This window comes from Coregonus clupeaformis, chromosome 30, assembly GCF_020615455.1.
Source record: "Coregonus clupeaformis isolate EN_2021a chromosome 30, ASM2061545v1, whole genome shotgun sequence".
NCBI classification, from domain to species: Eukaryota; Metazoa; Chordata; class Actinopteri; order Salmoniformes; family Salmonidae; genus Coregonus; species Coregonus clupeaformis.
This window is the reverse complement of record NC_059221.1, coordinates 46,469,870-46,487,638: the sequence shown is the minus strand read 5'-3', so window position 1 is coordinate 46,487,638 and position 17,769 is coordinate 46,469,870. Positions and strand designations below refer to the sequence as shown.

At 45.0% G+C, this 17,769-nt stretch overlaps 1 protein-coding gene across 1 annotated transcript in view; it reads right to left on the bottom strand.

Moving 5' to 3' along the window:
- Positions 1-17,769, bottom strand: part of kcnd3 (potassium voltage-gated channel, Shal-related subfamily, member 3) — a 258,318-nt gene that overhangs the window by 100,867 nt on the left and 139,682 nt on the right. The window lies entirely within an intron of this gene.

The window sequence follows — 17,769 nt, the reverse complement described above, 5'->3', positions numbered from 1 at the left end:
GACTGTTCAGTCGATGACGTGGGCACAGAACCATTGGCTGATGCAATGCAACATCTGCAATGTAGTTGGCCAGGAACACGACCATAATCATTCGGTAAGAGGTTAACGTGTATATTTAAATAGATTCAAATGAGCCAGGCAAAGCACTTATTGGACAAATCAATGACGCCATTTTCTCCCTATACTGCTCATTTGAATAATTATTTACCCCAGGCTCACTAAGGCATAAAGTCCTGTGTATGTAACGCGCTACGCCAATCAGGAACTCTTAACCAGCTCTGTATTTACTGTTTAGTTCTTCTGGAGGTATAGAAAAGTATTGCATGTCCAACTAACCAATCTCACTGGTCATTTACTTTAGTGGCTTGATGTTAAACCTCATGATACTAACTGTAAGTCGCTCTGGATAAGAGCGTCTGCTAAATGACTAAAATGTAAATGTAAATATTCACTGAGCTTGTCTGATGCTTTAAGCACACGGTTTGATTAAATAACTAAGACACACAAATGACTAGAGGGAATCCGACGAGCAATTGATTTGATTGTGCCGGGCCTGGCTCATACAGCGAGTGACTGTGACTAGCACCCGTTGTCTCTCTCTCCTCCCTGCTGCAGCGACTACCACAGAACATCAACAGTGTTTATCGCGCTGTCCGTGTTGCTGAAGCTGCAACATAATTACAGCAATTTCTGACTAAAAAGTTATGTTACCGAAATCCCTCATTTGTTTAGGAAAAACATTCCCTATTCCCTCAACCCTTGTTCTCTTTACGTGACACATGTATGCATCGCATGCACGAGACCAAGACCTATTCGCACGAGACTAGTATTACTAGAGAACGTTGGTTATGTAATTATTACTCCAGAATGTCCGTTATTCCAGAGGACGATTTGGACAGGATTAGTTTTTTCCAAACTGCCCCCTGTAATTCTTTATTTTTTTCCAATAAATTGACAGTTATGACGGAAGCCAGGAGGTTTTTATTCTAGGTGTGAAGGTACAGCATTTCAACATGTCCTGGTGATAGGGCCACACTGACAACTCCAGCTTGGTTCCCAAGTTTCTAAACCAAACCATCTTTCCTATAGTGTCGCCATAATATTTGAATTGAGGAAGTGTGATCATCATTAGGATATTTTAGCGATCCGCAGTAGGTCCTAAATGCCCCCCAGCCTTCAGATGTGAGATAAACAGTGCAATTACACTTGAGATGCATTTTAAGGCTATGGATGGGAAAGTTAACTTATAATTTCCAAACGCTTAGGTCAGTTGTAATGCTGCTTTGCACTCTATTATCAGCAAGGGTTGCATTAAATAGGCTCAATATTTTTTACTGATGCATTTGACAATATTCAATTCATACGCACAAAACATATAAACAAAAGCATTCACTGTGAAAGTTCATAGGCTACATGTAGGCCATTCTTATAGCTTATAGTTTATGTGCAGTTACTGTTTTCTTGCGCAAACCGCGAGCAACACCTGTCAAACTCAGACATTTCTCTCAAAACACAGGGATGTCGATTTGCACGGGACTAGTATTATCAGTAGGTTATTCTCGCTGGAATTGTTACTCTCCTGCCATGTAAAAATTACTGACATGGCAGATTCGGACGGGACTAAAATGACAGATGTGGTGTTTTGTGCTTGTGCACATAATTACATTACCCGACCACCCCCAGTAAAACGAATCCTGTCCCAATAGGGCACAATAAGGCCTGACCTATAGCATATCATAAACCCTATTCGCACGGGACTAGTATTACTATAGAACGTAGGTTATGTAATTATTACCCCAGCATGTCAGTTTTTCCAGTGGAGGATTCGGACGGGATTAGTTTTACCAAACTACCCCTGTAAAAATTTTTTCTTCCTAATTAACAATTGACTGTTATGACGGAAGCCTGGAGGCTCTTCTAGGCGTGATGACATTTCAAATGTCCTAATATTGGCCTAATGGTCTTAAGGGAGGGGTAGAAGGATTACTTTATCCTATCCCAGGTATTCTTCCATGAGTTCACTGAGTTCCATTCTTTCTTTTTCTATACTTGTCCTAATTAAGAGGGAGAAGAGCTAGTGTAACAAATCAGAACTGAGGAGGATTGAAATGGAGCCCCATGAGGAACAACTGATGCTGCTTTGACTTGTATCTCCTGGATGCTCTCCTGCCCAAACTATCCTCTGAACCCCCTTACCCCGAATAGTTGCCCCTGATCATAGATCTAGGATTGTACCCAGTTCCAGTTCCAATTTTAACTCCATCTCCCTCTCGCTCTTTGACTCTCTCTCCCCCACACCCCACACACACAGGCACACAACATACTTTTTAGATTAGTGTTGTAATGATGCTCTTATTTGGTTACATATGTGTTAACTGTTGTTACTCCTATTGTCAGTGATGTTGTTAATTTGTTGTTAATGCTGTTACCAATTTGAATAAATGTATTTTATGTACAAATATATAGTTTTTCTTACATTTAGATTTCAGGGAGAATTTCACTGTAAATTTACAGCATTATCCTGGCACCAGAGTTGCCAGCATAATACTGTAATTTTGCTTTACAGCAGAGATGCTGTAATATATTTCAGAGTACTATTTTCCTTACTGTAAAACATTACTGCATCACTGGAATATGTTTTTATAGTGAAAAAAAAAGTACTGTCAAATATATTACAGCATCTCTGCTGTACAGCAAAATTACAGTATTAAGCTTGCACCTCTGCTATCAATATAATGCTGTATATTAACACTCTCTACCACTCCTCTCTCTTGTTTCTAAAGATATGCTTGTCTTTTCTGCCCCTATCCCGACAGATCCAGAGAGTGAGACTGAGTTCTTCAAATTCCTTTTTTACAATGTCATGCAATAGAGGTTTAGAGATGGGGGGAGAAATAAGACGACACTAAAACAATCTGAAGCATTCATTAAAGAGATTACATTCACTCTGGCTGGCACACACTGATTGACCTTGTGGCGTCACAGAGAAAGAGGTGAGAGAGTTGAGAGATAGGTAGAGAGAGAGAGAGAGAGAGAAGCAAATAAGTTAGAGAGATGGAGAGGTAGAAAGAGAGAAAGAGAGACAGTGTTTGTTTATTTATTTGGATCTCCATTAGCTTTTGCAGAAGCAGCAGCTACTCTTCCTGGGGTTCCTGTGGTTTTTTTGTGTGAGAGAGAGAGAAAGATAGAGATGGGGGCTGACAGTAGATGGGAGGCTGCTGATAGGACTGATTCAGGCTGAATTAATGCCCAGTATCTGGACTAATGGTGTGTGTGTGTGTGTGTGTGTGTGTGTGTGTGTGTGTGTGTGTGTGTGTGTGTGTGTGTGTGTGTGTGTGTGTGTGGTGGTGGGGGGGGCGACAACACACAGGGACAATCACAGGTGTGAGGAGTGTGTGTCTCTGTGCCATCAGTTAAGAGGAGAGAAAGAGCCAGACAAACAGAGGAGACCCACGAGGCACTGTGTCCTGGGATCTGACCCTCTGCCTCATCACTTCCTCTCCAATAACCTTTATTCTGCACACTCCTCATTCACATGCACCGTTTCTCTCACTCTATTCCCTTTTCTCTCTCCTCCCTTTCTCTCTTTACCCCTCCATCTCCCTTTGTCCATTTCCCTGTTTTCGCCCTATCTCTCCTCTACCTCTTGTTCTCATCTCCTGTCCGTCATGCAAACTCTCTCCACAGACTGCCTTGGCACCTTCCCAAACCCAATTACTTGTCACTGCTCTCTTCCCCTCTCTTCCCTTACATCCCTCTCTGCTCTCCTCCTCTCCTCTCTTCCCCTCTCTTCCCTTACATCCCTCTCTGCTCTCCTCTCCTCTCCTCATCTCCTCTCTTCCCCTCTCTTCCCTAACATCCCTCACTGCTCTCCTCCTCTCTTCTCTTCCCCTCTCCCCCATTACATCCATTGCTCCTCTCCTCTCCTCTCCTCTCCTCTCTCCTCTCCTCTCCTCTCCTCTCCTCTCCTCTCTTCCCTTACATCCCTCTCTGCTCTCCTCTCCTCCTCTCCTCTCTTCCCCTCTCTTCCCTAACATCCCTCTCTGCTCTCCTCCTCTCCTCTCTTCCCCTCTCCCCATATTACATCCCTCTCTGCTCTCCTCTCTTCTCTTCCCCTCTCCCCCATTACATCCATTGCTCCTCTCCTCTCCTCTCCTCTCCTCTCCTCTCCTCTCCTCTCCTCTCCTCTCCTCTCCTCTCCTCTCCTCTCCTCTCCTCTCCTCTCCTCTCTTCTCTTCTCTTCTCTTCTCTTCTCTTCTCTTCTCCTCTCCTCTCCTCTCCTCTCATATGATCCCTCTGAAGTCTGCCTGTGCCCTCTCCCAATCGCAGTTTACTCTGGAGATCAGATGCCCATCTTCACCACTCAACACCGAGTCCAGCTGCCACTGCATCCTGCGAGCCAGACCCCAGCTGCTCTCTCTCTCCTCTCTGCCATGCTCTGTCCCTCTCTCTCTCCTCTCTGACATGCTCTGTCCCTCTCTCTCCTCTCTGCCATGCTCTGTCCCTCTCTCTCCTCTCTCTGACATGCTCTGTTCCCCTCTCTCCCCTCTCTGACATGCTCTGTCCCTCTCTCTCCTCTCTCTGACATGCTCTGTTCCCCTCTCTCTCCTCTCTGCCATGCTCTGTCCCTCTCTCTCCTCTCTGCCATGCTATGTCCCTCTCTCTCCCCTCTCTTGACATGCTCTGCCCTTCTCTCTCTCCTCTCTGACATCCTCTGTCCCCCTCTCTCTCCTCTCTGCCATGCTCTGTCCCTCACTCTCTCCTCTCTGCCATGCTCTGTCCCTCTCTCTCCTCTCTGCCATGCTATGTCCCTCTCTCTCCCCTCTCTTGACATGCTCTGCCCTTCTCTCTCTCCTCTCTGACATCCTCTGTCCCCCTCTCTCTCCTCTCTGCCATGCTCTGTCCCTCGCTCTCTCCTCTCTGCCATGCTCTGTCCCTCTCTCCCCTCTCTGACATGCTCTGTCCCTCTCTCTCCTCTCTGCCATGCTCTGTCCCTCTCTCTCCTCTCTCTGACATGCTCTGTACCCCTCTCTCTCCTCTCTGACATGATCTGTCCCTCTCTCTCCTCTCTGACATGCTCTGTCCCTCTCTGTCCTCTCTGCCATGTTCTGTCCCTCGCTCTCTCCTCTCTGCCATGCTCTGTCCCTCTCTCTCCCCTCTCTGACATGCTCTGCCCCTCTCTCTCCCCTCTCTGACATGCTCTGTCCCTCTCTCTCCTCTCTGACATGCTCTGTCCCCCTCTCTCTCCTCTCTGCCATGCTCTGTCCCTCGCTCTCCCCTCTCTGACATGCTCTGTCCATCTCTCTCCCCTCTCTGACATGCTCTGTCCCTCTCTCTCCCCTCTCTGACATGCTCTGCCCCTCTCTCTCTCCTCTCTGACATGCTCTGTCCCCCTCTCTCTCCTCTCTGACATGCTCTGTCCCCCTCTCTCTCCTCTCTGCCATGCTCTGTCCCTCGCTCTCTCCTCTCTGCCATGCTCTGTCCCTCTCTCCCCTCTCTGACATGCTCTGTCCCTCGCTCTCTCCTCTCTGCCATGCTCTGTCCCTCTCTCTCCCCTCTCTGACATGCTCTGTCCCTCGCTCTCTCCTCCCTGCCATGCTCTGTCCCTCGCTCTCTCCTCTCTGCCATGCTCTGTCCCTCGCTCTCTCCTCTCTGCCATGATCTGTCCCTCTCTCCCCTCTCTGACATGCTCTGTCCCTCGCTCTCTCCTCTCTGCCATGCTCTGTCCCTCTCTCTCCCCTCTCTGACATGCTCTGTCCCTCGCTCTCTCCTCTCTGCCATGCTCTGTCCCTCGCTCTCTCCTCTCTCCTCTCTGCCATGCTCTGTCCCTCTCTCTCCCCTCTCTGACATGCTCTGCCCCTCTCCAGCTGGGCACCAAACCATCTCTCTCCCCTCTTTCCACACTATCCCCTGTAGCTCGCCTCTCTTCCCTTTCTGCCCCTCTCCAGCTGGGCACCAAACCATCTCTCTCCCCTCTTTCCACACTATCCCCTGTAGCTCGCCTCTCTTCCCTCTCACTCGCCTCATATCCTTTTGGCTCTCCCCTCTCCCTCTCCTCCAGAGCATCAGGGTCAGGCAGGATAAGGCAATAGAGACAAGGCATCTATGGAGCTGAGTAATGCAGGAGACACATCTCTAGAGCTGAGTGATGCAGGAGACACATCTCTAGAGCTGAGTGATGCAGGAGACACATCTCTAGAGCTGAGTAATACAGGAGACACATCTCTGGAGCTGAGTAATACAGGAGACACATCTCTGGAGCTGAGTGATGTAAGAGACACATCTCTAGAGCTGAGTAATGCAGGAGACACCACTCCAAACACACATTGAACCAGAAGGAGTATGCTCTACTGTATTTACACCGACTCAGTGTCTGAGCACCAGTTACACTCTACTCTTTGGCTTTGTAACGCCAAACAGACCTTCAGAATGTGGAGGAGGTGATGGGCTGGGTAAACACTGTGCTTTGGTGACGTGAGCCTGGTGCTCACAGTACGGTCACAATGAAAAAGGCCTAGGATGACCAAACCTTGTTCTGCAAAAGCCTATTTTCTCCATCCCTAAGACAGGGTTTCCCAAACTCGGCCCTGGGGCCTCACTGGGTGCACGTTTAGTTTTTTGCCCTAGCACTACACAGCTGATTCAAATAATCAAAGCTTGATGATGAGTTGGTTATTTGAATCAGCTGTGTAGTGCTAGGGCAATAACCAAAATGTGCACCCAGGGGGGCCCCAGGACCGAGTTTGGGAATCCCTGCACTAAGATAACGACAGCAAATATGAATATCACTGTAACCTTGGAATCAGACTGAGACAAAGCTCTCCCCGTCCCAGCCAGTCCCATACACAGCATAGATTGCCCCCAGCGTGTGTGTGTGTGCGTGTGTGTGTGTGCACAAATGAAACCCCCATCAACAGAACTGTACACTGAGTGTTATTTTTTGCCTTATTAATAATGACTGCAGTAGGTCTGGTCCCTGGGTGCTTTACACAATCCAAAAGATACACACACACACACACACAGCTATGTCTTACTATACTTTTTTGGGGACCCATAACAGATTCCCATTCAAAATCCTATTTTCCCTAACACCTAACCCTAAACCTTACACCTAACCCTAACCCTAACATTAACCCCTAACCCTAACCCTACACCTAACCATTAACCCCTAACCTTAAAATAGCCTTTTTACAAATGAAGACTGGCAAAATGTCCTCACTTCTCAGAATTTTAATTGGTTTACTATAGTGAGGACTTCTGGTACTCAAGTAAAGTAAAACATGTACACACACTCTCTCTCTCTCTCTCTCTCTCTCTCTCTCTCTCTCTCTCTCTCTCTCTCTCTCTCTCTCTCTCTCTCTCTCTCTCTCTCTCTCTCTCTCTCTCTCTCTCTCTCTCTCTCTCTCGGCTGCAATTAGAGTGTCTGTCTACGCCTGGCATTCCTTCCACTGAGATGTGTACGCTGAAGCCGATCGCTCTGTCAAAACATTTCACCACAGCTGGAGGAGAAGACATATAAAGCAACATGACTCTGCAGGCTTCAGCTGGAGCTGAGCAATTAGTGCTTTTTGAGGTTGGTTCCTTTTCAGTTTTGGGAATTTCAAAAAATACATTACAGTATGTAGGTTGAATGCTGTAATTAATAAAAGTCCCATGATTGTAGTGACTGCCCATTACTGCTTATCACTTATTAACCATCATTTATTTACATTACTTTACTTTAATATAATATTTCAGTTGTTGTGTATATTACCTTTGTTTTATTTGATGACTTTAATACTTCATTCCAAGTCCTCATCTCATCTCTATAGAGCTGCTGCCTAGGCTGTCTGACAAAATCACTATTTTAATAGATGTTCATACTTTTATAGCTGCTAAATACCAACTATCAATCACTTACATCATGTATTTTCAGGTAGAGAGATATAGTGCCTTCAGAAAGTATTCACACCCCTTGACTTTTTCAACATTTTGTTGTGTTAGTCTGAATTTAAAATGAGATTGTGTATCACTGGCCAACACACAATATCCCATAATGTTATGCTTTTAGAATTTTTTACAAATGTATTAAATATATAAAGCTGAAATGTCTTAAGTCAATAAGTATTAAACCCCGTTGTTATGGCAAGCCTAAATAAGTTCAGGAGTAAAAATTAGCTTAACAAGTCACATAATAAGTTGCATGGACTCAATAATAGTGTTTAACATGATTTTTGAATGACTATCTCATCTCTGTACCCCACACATACAATTATCTCTAAGGTCCCTCAGTCGAGCAGTGAATGTGTAACGCAGACGCTGGGAGTCGAGAAGCAAGTACAGGGGGTGAATTTAATAGTACAATAAACATGGAACAATACAAAACAAGAGTAGCGTCTGGACATGAAAAACATAACTAATTCTGCCTGGGGAATGAACCAAAGAGGGTGACAGATATAGGGGAGGTAATCAATGAAGTGATGGAGTCCAGGTGAGTCTCATTATGAGGCGCAGGTGCGCGTAACGATAGTGGCAGGTGTGCGTAATGATAAGTAAACTGGCAACGTCGAGCGCCGGAGAGGGGGAGCGGGAGTAGACATCACAGAATGGCAAACACAGATTCAAACACAAAGACCAGGGAGGTTTTACAATGCCTCGCAAAGAAGGACACCTATTGGTAGATCGGTAAAAAAGACCAGGGTTTTCCAATGCCTTGCAAAGAAGGGTCCCTATTGGTAGATCGGTAACAAAAAAAGCAGACATTTAACATCCCTTTGAGCATGGTGAAGTTATTAATAACACTTTGGATGGTGTATCAATACAACCAGTCACTTCATAGATACAGACATCCTTCCTAACTCAGTTGCCGGAGAGGAAGGAAACCGCTCAGGGATTTCAACATGATGCCAATGGTGACCATAATTCTATCCTCCTGATTCCTGCTTACAAGCTTACAAGCAAAAACTCAAGCAGGAAATACTAGTGACTCGCTTAATACAGAAGTGGTCAGGTGACGCGGATGCTAAGCTACAGGACTGTTTTGCTAGCAGAGACTGGAATATGTTCCGGGATTCATTCGATGGCATTGAGGAGTATACCATATCAGTCACCGGCTTCATCAATAAGTGCATCGAAGACGTCGTCCCCACAGTGACCGTACGTATGTACAGTTGAAGTCGGAAGTTTACATACACTTAGGTTGGAGTCATTAAAACTTGTTTTTCAACCACTCCACACATTTCTTGTTAACAAACTATAGTTTTGGCAAGTCGATTAGGACAGCTACTTTGTGCATGACACAAGTAATATTTCCAACAATTGTTTACAGACAGATTATTTCACTTATAATTCATTGTATCACAATTCCAGTGGGTCAGAAGTTTACATACACTAATTTGACTGTGCCTTTAAACAGATTGGAAATTCCAGAAAATGATGTCATGGCTATAGAAGCTTCTGATAGGCTAATTGACATCATTTGAGTCAATTGGAGGTGTACCTGTGGATGTATTTCAAGGCCTACCTTCAAACTCAGCGCCTCTTGCTTGACATCATGGGGAAATCAAAAGAAATCAGCCAAGGCCTCAGAAAAAAAAGTGTAGACCTCCACAAGTCTGGTTTATCCTTGGGAGCAATTTTCAAACGCCTGAAGGTACCACGTGCATCTGTACAAACAATAGTACGCAAGTATATACACCATGGGACCACGCAGCCGTCATACCGCTCAGGAAGGAGATGCGTTCTGTCTCCTAGAGATGAACGTACTTTGGTGCGAAATGTCCAAATCAAACCCAGACCAACAGCAAATGTCCTTGTGAAGATGCTGGAGGAAACAGGTACAAAAGTATCTATATCCACAGTAAAACGAGTCCTATATCGACATAACCTGAAAGGCCGCTCAGCAAGGAAGAAGCCACTGCTCCAAAACCGCCATAAAAAAGCCAGACTACGGTTTGCAACTGCACATGGGGACAAAGATCGTACTTTTTGGAGAAATGTCCTCTGGTCTGATGAAACAAAAATATAACTGTTTGGCCATAATGACCATCGTTATGTTTGGAGGAAAAAGGGGGTGACTTGCAAGCCGAAGAACACCATCCCAACCGTGAAGCACGGGGTGGCAGCATCATGCTGTGGGGGTGCTTTGCTGCAGGAGGGACTGGTGCACTTCACAAAATAGATGGCATCATGAGGAAGGAATATTATGTGGATATATTGAAGCAACATCTCAAGACATCAATCAGGAAGTTAAAGCTTGGTCACAAATGGGTCTTCCAAATGGACAATGACCCCAAGCATACTTCCAAAGTTGTGGCAAAATGGCTTAAGGACAACAAAGTCAAGGTATTGGAGTGGCCATCACAAAGCCCTGACCTCAATCCTATAGAAAATGTGTGGGCAGAACTGAAAAAGCGTGTGCGAGCAAGGAGGCCTACAAACCTGACTCAGTTACACCAGCTCTGTCAGGAGGAATGGGCCAAAATTCACACAATTTATTGTGGGAAGCTTGTGGAAGGCTACCTGAAACGTTTGACCCAAGTTAAACAATTTAAAGGCAATGCTACCAAATACTAACTGAGTGTATGTAAACTTCTGACCCACTGGGAATGTGATGAAAGACATAAGCTTAAATAAATAATTCTCTCTACTATTATTCTGACATTTCACATTCTTAAAATAAAGTGGTGATCCTAACTGACCTAAGACAGGGACTTTTTACTAGGATTAAATGTCAGGAATTGTGAAAAACTGAGTTTAAATGTATTTGGCTAAGGTGTATGTAAACTTCCAACTATAACTGTACATATCCCAACCAGAAGCCATGGATGAAAGGCAACATCCGCACTGAGCTAATGGCTAGAGCTGCCGCTTTCAAGGAGCGGGACACTAATCCGGACGCTTATAAGAAATCCCACTATGCCCTCCGACGAACCATCGAACAGGCAAAGTGTCAATACAGGACTAAGATTGAATCCTACTACACAGGCTTTGATGCTCATCGGATGTGGCAGGGCTTGCAAATTATTACGGATTACAAAGGGAAACCCAGCCGCGAGCTGCCCTGTGACACGAGCCTGCCAGAAGAGCTAAATGCCCTCTATGCTTGCTTCGAGGTAAGCAACACTGAACCATGCATGAGAGCACCAGCTGTTCCAGACGACTGTATGATCACGCTCTCCGTAGCCGATGTGAGTAAGACCTTTAAAAATGTCAACATTCACAAGGCCGCAGGGCCAGATGGATTACCAGGAGGCATACTCAGAGCATGTGCTGACCAACTGGCAAGTGTCTTCACTGACATGTTCAACCTCTCTCTGACTGAGTCTGTAATACCTATATAGTCCCTGTGCCCAAGAACACCTAGATAGCATACCTAAATGACTACCGCCCTGTAGCACTCACATCTGTAGCCATAAAGTGCTTTGAAAGGCTGGTCATTGCTCACATCAACACCATCATCCCAGAAACCCTAGACCCATTACAATTCGCATACCGCCCCAACAGATCCACAGATGACGCAATCTGTATTGCACTCCACACTGCCCTTTCCCAACTGGACAAAAGGAACACCTATGTGAGAATGCTGTTCCTTGATTACAGCTCAGCGTTCAACACCATAGGGCCCTCAAAACTCATCACTAAGCTAAGGACCCTTGGACTAAACACCTCCCTCTGCAACTGGATCATAGACTTCCTGACGGTCACCCCTAAGTGGTGGGCAACAACACATCTGCCACGCTGATTCTCAACACGGGGCCCCCTCAGGGGTGCGCGCCTAAACCCTCCTGTACTCCCTGATCACCCACGACTGCGTGGCCACGCATGACTCCAACACCATCATTAAGTTTGCAGACGTCACAACAGTGGTAGGCCTGATCACCGACAATGATGAGACAGCCTATATGGAGGAGGTCAGAGACCTGGCCGTGTGGTGCCAAGATAACAACCTCTCCCTCAACGTGAGCAAGACAAAGGAGCTGATCGTGGACTACAGGAAAAGGAGGGCCGAGCACACCCTTATTCCCATCGACGGGGCTGTAGAGGAGCGGGTTGATTGCTTCAAGTTCCTTGGTGTCCACATCACTAACAAATTATCATGGTCCAAACACACCAAGACAGTCGTGAAGAGGTCACAACAACGCCTATTCCCCCTCAGGAGACTGAAAAATGTGTCATGGTTCCTCAGATCCTCAAAAGGTTCAACAGCTGCACCATCGAGAGCATACTGACTGGTTGCATCACAGCTTGGTATTGCAACTGCTCAGCATCCGACTGCAAGGTGCTACAGAGGGTAGTACGTACGGCCCAGTACATCACTTGGACCGAGCTCCCTGCCATCCAGGACCTCTATACCAGGTGGTGTCAGAGAAAGGCCCTAAAAATTGTCAAAGACTCCAGCCACCCAAGTCATAGACTGTTCTCTCTGCTACCGCACGGCAAGCGGTACCGGAGCGCCAAGTCTAGGTCCAAAAAGGCTCCTTAACAGCTTCTACTCCCAAGCCATAAGGCTGCTAAACAGTTAATCAAATGGCTACCCAGACTATATGCATTTACCCCCTTTTTTACACTGCTGCTACTCGCTGTTTATTATCTATGCATAGTCACTTTACCCCTACCTACAGTACATGTACAAATAACCTCAATTACAACGACTAAGCTGTACCCCTGCACATTGACTCGGTACCGGTACCCCCTGTATATAGCCAAGTTATTGTTATTTTATTGTGTTACTTTTTTGTGCTTAAGTTTATTTAATTTGTAATATATTTTTGTCGCAAATATTTTCGTAACTACTTAAAAAAATATCTGCATTGTGGGGTTTGTAAGTAAGCATTTCACAGTAAGCTCTACACCTGATGAATTAGGCGCGTGTGACAAATACAATTTGATTTGATTTGATTTTACATTAAAACAGTTACAGAGTTGAATGGCTGTGATAGGAGAAAACTGAGGATGGATCAACAACATTGTAGTTACTCATGACAGAGTGAAAAGAAGAAAGCCTGTACAGAATAAAGCTATTCCAAAACATGCATCCTGTTTGCAACAAGGCACTAAAGTCATACTGCAACAAATGTGGCAAAGCAATTCACTTTTTGTCCTCATTACAAAGTGTTATGTTTGGGGCAAATCCAATACAACACATTACTGAGTACCACTCTCCATATTTTCAAGCATTGTGGTGGCTGCATCATGTTATGGGTATGCTTGTAATCGTTAAGGACTGGGGAGTTTTTCAGCATAAAAAATCAACGGAATGGAGCTAAGCACAGGCAAAATCCTAGAGGAAAACCTGGTTCAGTCTGCTTTCCAACAGACAATGGGAGATGAACTCACCTTTCAGCAGGACAATAACATAAAATACAAGGCCAAATATACACTGGATTTGCTTACCAAGACAACATTGAATGTCCCTGAGTGGCCTAGTTACAGTTTTGACTTAAATCTGCTTGAAAATCTATGGCAAGACTTGAAAATGGCTGTCTAGCAATGATCAACAACCAACTTGACAGAGCTTTAAGAATATTGTACAATCCAGTTGTACAAAGGTCTTAGAGACTCACCCAGAAAGACTCACAGCTGTAATCGCTGCAAAAGGTGATTCTAACATGTATTGACTCAGGGGTGTGAAATATTTCCTTATTTCATTTTCAAAACATTTGCTAAAATGTCAAAAACACATTTTTTCTTTGTCATTATGGGATATTGTGTGTAGACGGGTGATCAAAAAATCAATTTGATCCATTTTGAAATCAGACTGTAACACAACAAAATGTGGAATTAGTCAAGATGTATGAATACTTTTTGAAGGCACTGTATCTAGCGAAGCAACTGCTCTCTATCCCTCTCGATTACGCATTCTTCTGACTCTTCTCTCCCTCTCCGCGTCTGCCCCACACTAACTAAACATAGCATGCGTAAAAGAAACACACAGACCGGACAAGTAGGCGTGCAATGGATTATGGTCACTGTAGTTAATTTTTCCTATTTTGTTGCCTTACAACCTGTAATTAAAATTTATTTTTGGGGAGTTTGTATAATTTGATTTACACAACATGCCTACCACTTTGAAGGTGCAAAATATTTTTTATTGTGAAACAAACAAAAAATAAGACAAAAAAACTGAAAAATTGAGCGTGCATAACTATTCACCCCCCCAAAGTCCATACTTTGTAGAGCCACCTTTTGTAGCAATTACAGCTGCAAGTCTCTTGGGGTATGTCTCTATAAGCTTGGCACATCTAGCCTCTGGGATTTTTGCCCATTTTTCAAGGCAAAACTGCCCCAGCTCCTTCAAGTTGGATGGGTTCCGCTGGTGTACAGCAATCTTTAAGTCATACCACATATTCTCAATTGGATTGAGGTCTGGGCTTTGACTGGGCCATTCCAAGACATTTAAATGTTTCCCCTTAAACCACTCAAGTGTTGCTTTAGCAGTATGCTTAGGGTTATTGTCCTGCTGGAAGATGAACCTCCGTCCCAGTCTCAATTCTCTGGAAGACTGAAACAGGTTTTTCTCAAGAACTTCCCTGTATTTAGCGGCATCCATCATTCCTTCAATTCTGACCAGTTTCCCAGTCCCTGCCGATGAAAAACATCCCCACAGCATGATGCTGCCACCACCATGCTTCACTGTGGGTATGGTGTTCTCAGGGTGATGGGTTTGCGCCAGACATAGCATTTTCCTTGATAGCCAGAAAGCTCAATTTTAGTCTCATCTGACCAGAGTACCTTCTTCCATATGTTTGGGGAGTCTCCCACATGCCTCTTGGCGAACACCATTACATTTACATTTTAGTCATTTAGCAGACGCTCTTATCCAGAGCGACTTACAGTTAGTGAGTGCATACATTTTCATACTGGCCCCCCGTGGGAAACGAACCCACAACCCTGGCTTGCAAGCGCCATGCTCTACCAACTGAGCTACAGGGGACTACCAAACGTGTTGGCTTTTTTCTGGCTACACTTCCGTAAAGCCCAGCTCTGTGGAGTGTACGGCTTAAAGTGGTCCTATGGACAGATACTCCAATCTCTGCTGTGGAGCTTTGCAGCTCCTTCAGGGTTATCTTTGGTCTCTTTGTTGCCTCTCTGATTAATGCCCTCCTTGCCTGGTCTGTGAGTTTTGGTGGCCTATTCTATCAATTTTTTAATAATGGGTTTAATGGTGCTCCGTGAGATGTTCAAAGTGTCTGATATTTTTTTATAACCCAACCCTGATTTGTACCTCTCCACGAATTTGTCCCTGACCTGTTCGGAGAGCTCCTTGGTCTTTATGGTGCCGCTTGCTTGGTGGTGCCCCTTGCTTAATGGTGTTGCAGACTCTGGGGCCTTTCAGAACAGGTGTATATATACTGAGATCATGTGACACTTAGATTGCACACAGATGGACTTTATTTAACTAATTATATGACTTCTGAAGGTAATTGGTTGCACCAGATCTTATTTAGGGGCTTCATAGCAAAGGGGGTGAATACATATGCACGCACCTCTTTACCGTTATTTATTTTTTTCATTTCACTTCACCAATTTGGACTATTTTGTGTATGTCCATTACATGAAATCCAAATAAAAATCCATTTATATTACAGGTTGTAATGCAACAAAATAGGGAAAACGCCAAGAGGGATGAATACTTTTGCAAGGCGCTGTATGTAGAATATTGGCCTGTTGGAAACTACAACTCCCTAATACATCGCACAGTTTGGGCATGACCTGATTTATCCCTAGAGAAACATGGCTCACAGAAAAAAACAGAATGAAATGGAATTCTAATAATTGAATGAAGTCGGTCAATTACTTGTTTAAAAACCAAAAATAACGGACATTTTGGTTAATAGCATAGCACTAGCTTCAGCACACATACAACACACACAAACCCACGTATGCACGTACAGCCACAGGCACACGCACACACAGCCACAGGCACACACACACACACACACACACACAGACACACAGGCGCACACACACACACACACACAGACACACAGGCACACACACACACACACACACACACAGGCACACGCACACACTACTAAGCCCTAACCCTAACTGTCTGCTACAGGAAATATGTCAACCATTCTCCTCTCATCTGTGAGAAGACAGGAGAGGACTAGTAAAAGGAGGGAGTGAAGAGTGTACATGTGCAGCCTGAGGATATAGGAGGAACAGCAGGAAACCACTATGTCAACGCAGATCAACTGTACAGCAGGAAACCACTATGTCAACGCAGATCAACTGTACAGCAGGAAACCACTATGTCAACGCAGATCAACTGTACAGCAGGAAACCACTATGTCAACGCAGATCAACTGTACAGCAGGAATAAATCAAATCAAATCAAATCTTATTAGCCACATGCACCGAATACAACAGGTGCAGACATTACAGTGAAATGCTTACTTACAGCCCTTAATCAACAGTGCATCTATTTTTAATAAAAAAGTAGAATAAAACAACAAAAAAGTGTTGAGAAAAAAAGAGCAGAAGTAAAATAAAATAACAGTAGGGAGGCTATATATACAGGGGGGTACCGGTGCAGAGTCAATGTGCGGGGGCACCGGCTAGTTGAGGTAGTTGAAGTAATATGTACATGTGGGTAGAGTTAAAGTGACTATGCATAAATAATTAACAGAGTAGCAGCAGCGTAAAAAGATGGGGTGGGGGGGCAGTGCAAATAGTCCACTATGGTGTTGAATGCTGAGCTGTAGTCAATGAATAGCATTCTCACGTAGGTGTTCCTCTTGTCCAGGTGGGAAAGGGCAGTGTGGAGTGCAATAGAGATTGCATCATCTGTGGATCTGTTGGGGCAGTATGCAAATTGGAGTGGGTCTAGGGTTTCTGGGATAATGGTGTTGATGTGAGCCATGACCAGCCTTTCAAAGCACTTCATGGCTACAGACGTCAGTGCTACGGGTCGGTAGTCATTTAGGCAGGTTATCTTAGTGTCCTTGGGCACGGGGACTATGGTGGTCTGCTTGAAACATGTTGGTATTACAGACTCAGTCAGGGACATGTTGAAAATGTCAGTGAAGACACTTGCCAGTTGGTCAGCACATGCTCGGAATACACGTCCTGGTAATCTGTCTGGCCCTGCGGCCTTGTGAATGTTGACCTGCTTAAAAGTCTTACTCACACCGGCTACGGAGAGCGTGATCACTTAGTCATCCGGAACAGCTGGTGCTCTCATGCATGCTTCAGTGTTGCTTGCCTCGAAGCGAGCATAGAAGTGGTTTAGCTCGTCTGGAAGTCTTGTGTCACTGGGCAGCTCGCGGCTTTGCTTCCCTTTGTAGTCTGTAATAGTTTTCAAGCCCTGCCACATCCGACGAGCGTCAGAGCCGGTGTAGTACAATTCAATCTTAGTCCTGTATTGACTCTTTGCCTGTTTGATGGTTCGTCGGAGGGCATAGCGGGATTTCTTATAAGCGTCCGGGTTAGAGTCCCGCTCCTTGAAAGCGGCAGCTCTACCCTTTAGCTCAGTGCGGATATTTCCTGTAATCCATGGCTTCTGGTTGGGGTATGTACGTACGGTCACTGTGGGGACGACATCATCGATGCACTTATTGATGAAGCCAGTGACTGGAAAACTATCTTGGTAAATAGTGTGGTCTACAGCTTATCATGAGACACTCTACCTCAGGCGAGCAAAACCTCTAGACTTTCTTAGTATTTGATTTTGTGCACCAGCTGTTGTTTACAAATATACACAGACCGCCACCCCTTGTCTTACCGGAGTCAGCCGTTCTATCCTGCCGATGTAGCGTATAGCCCGCTAGCTGTATGTTGTCC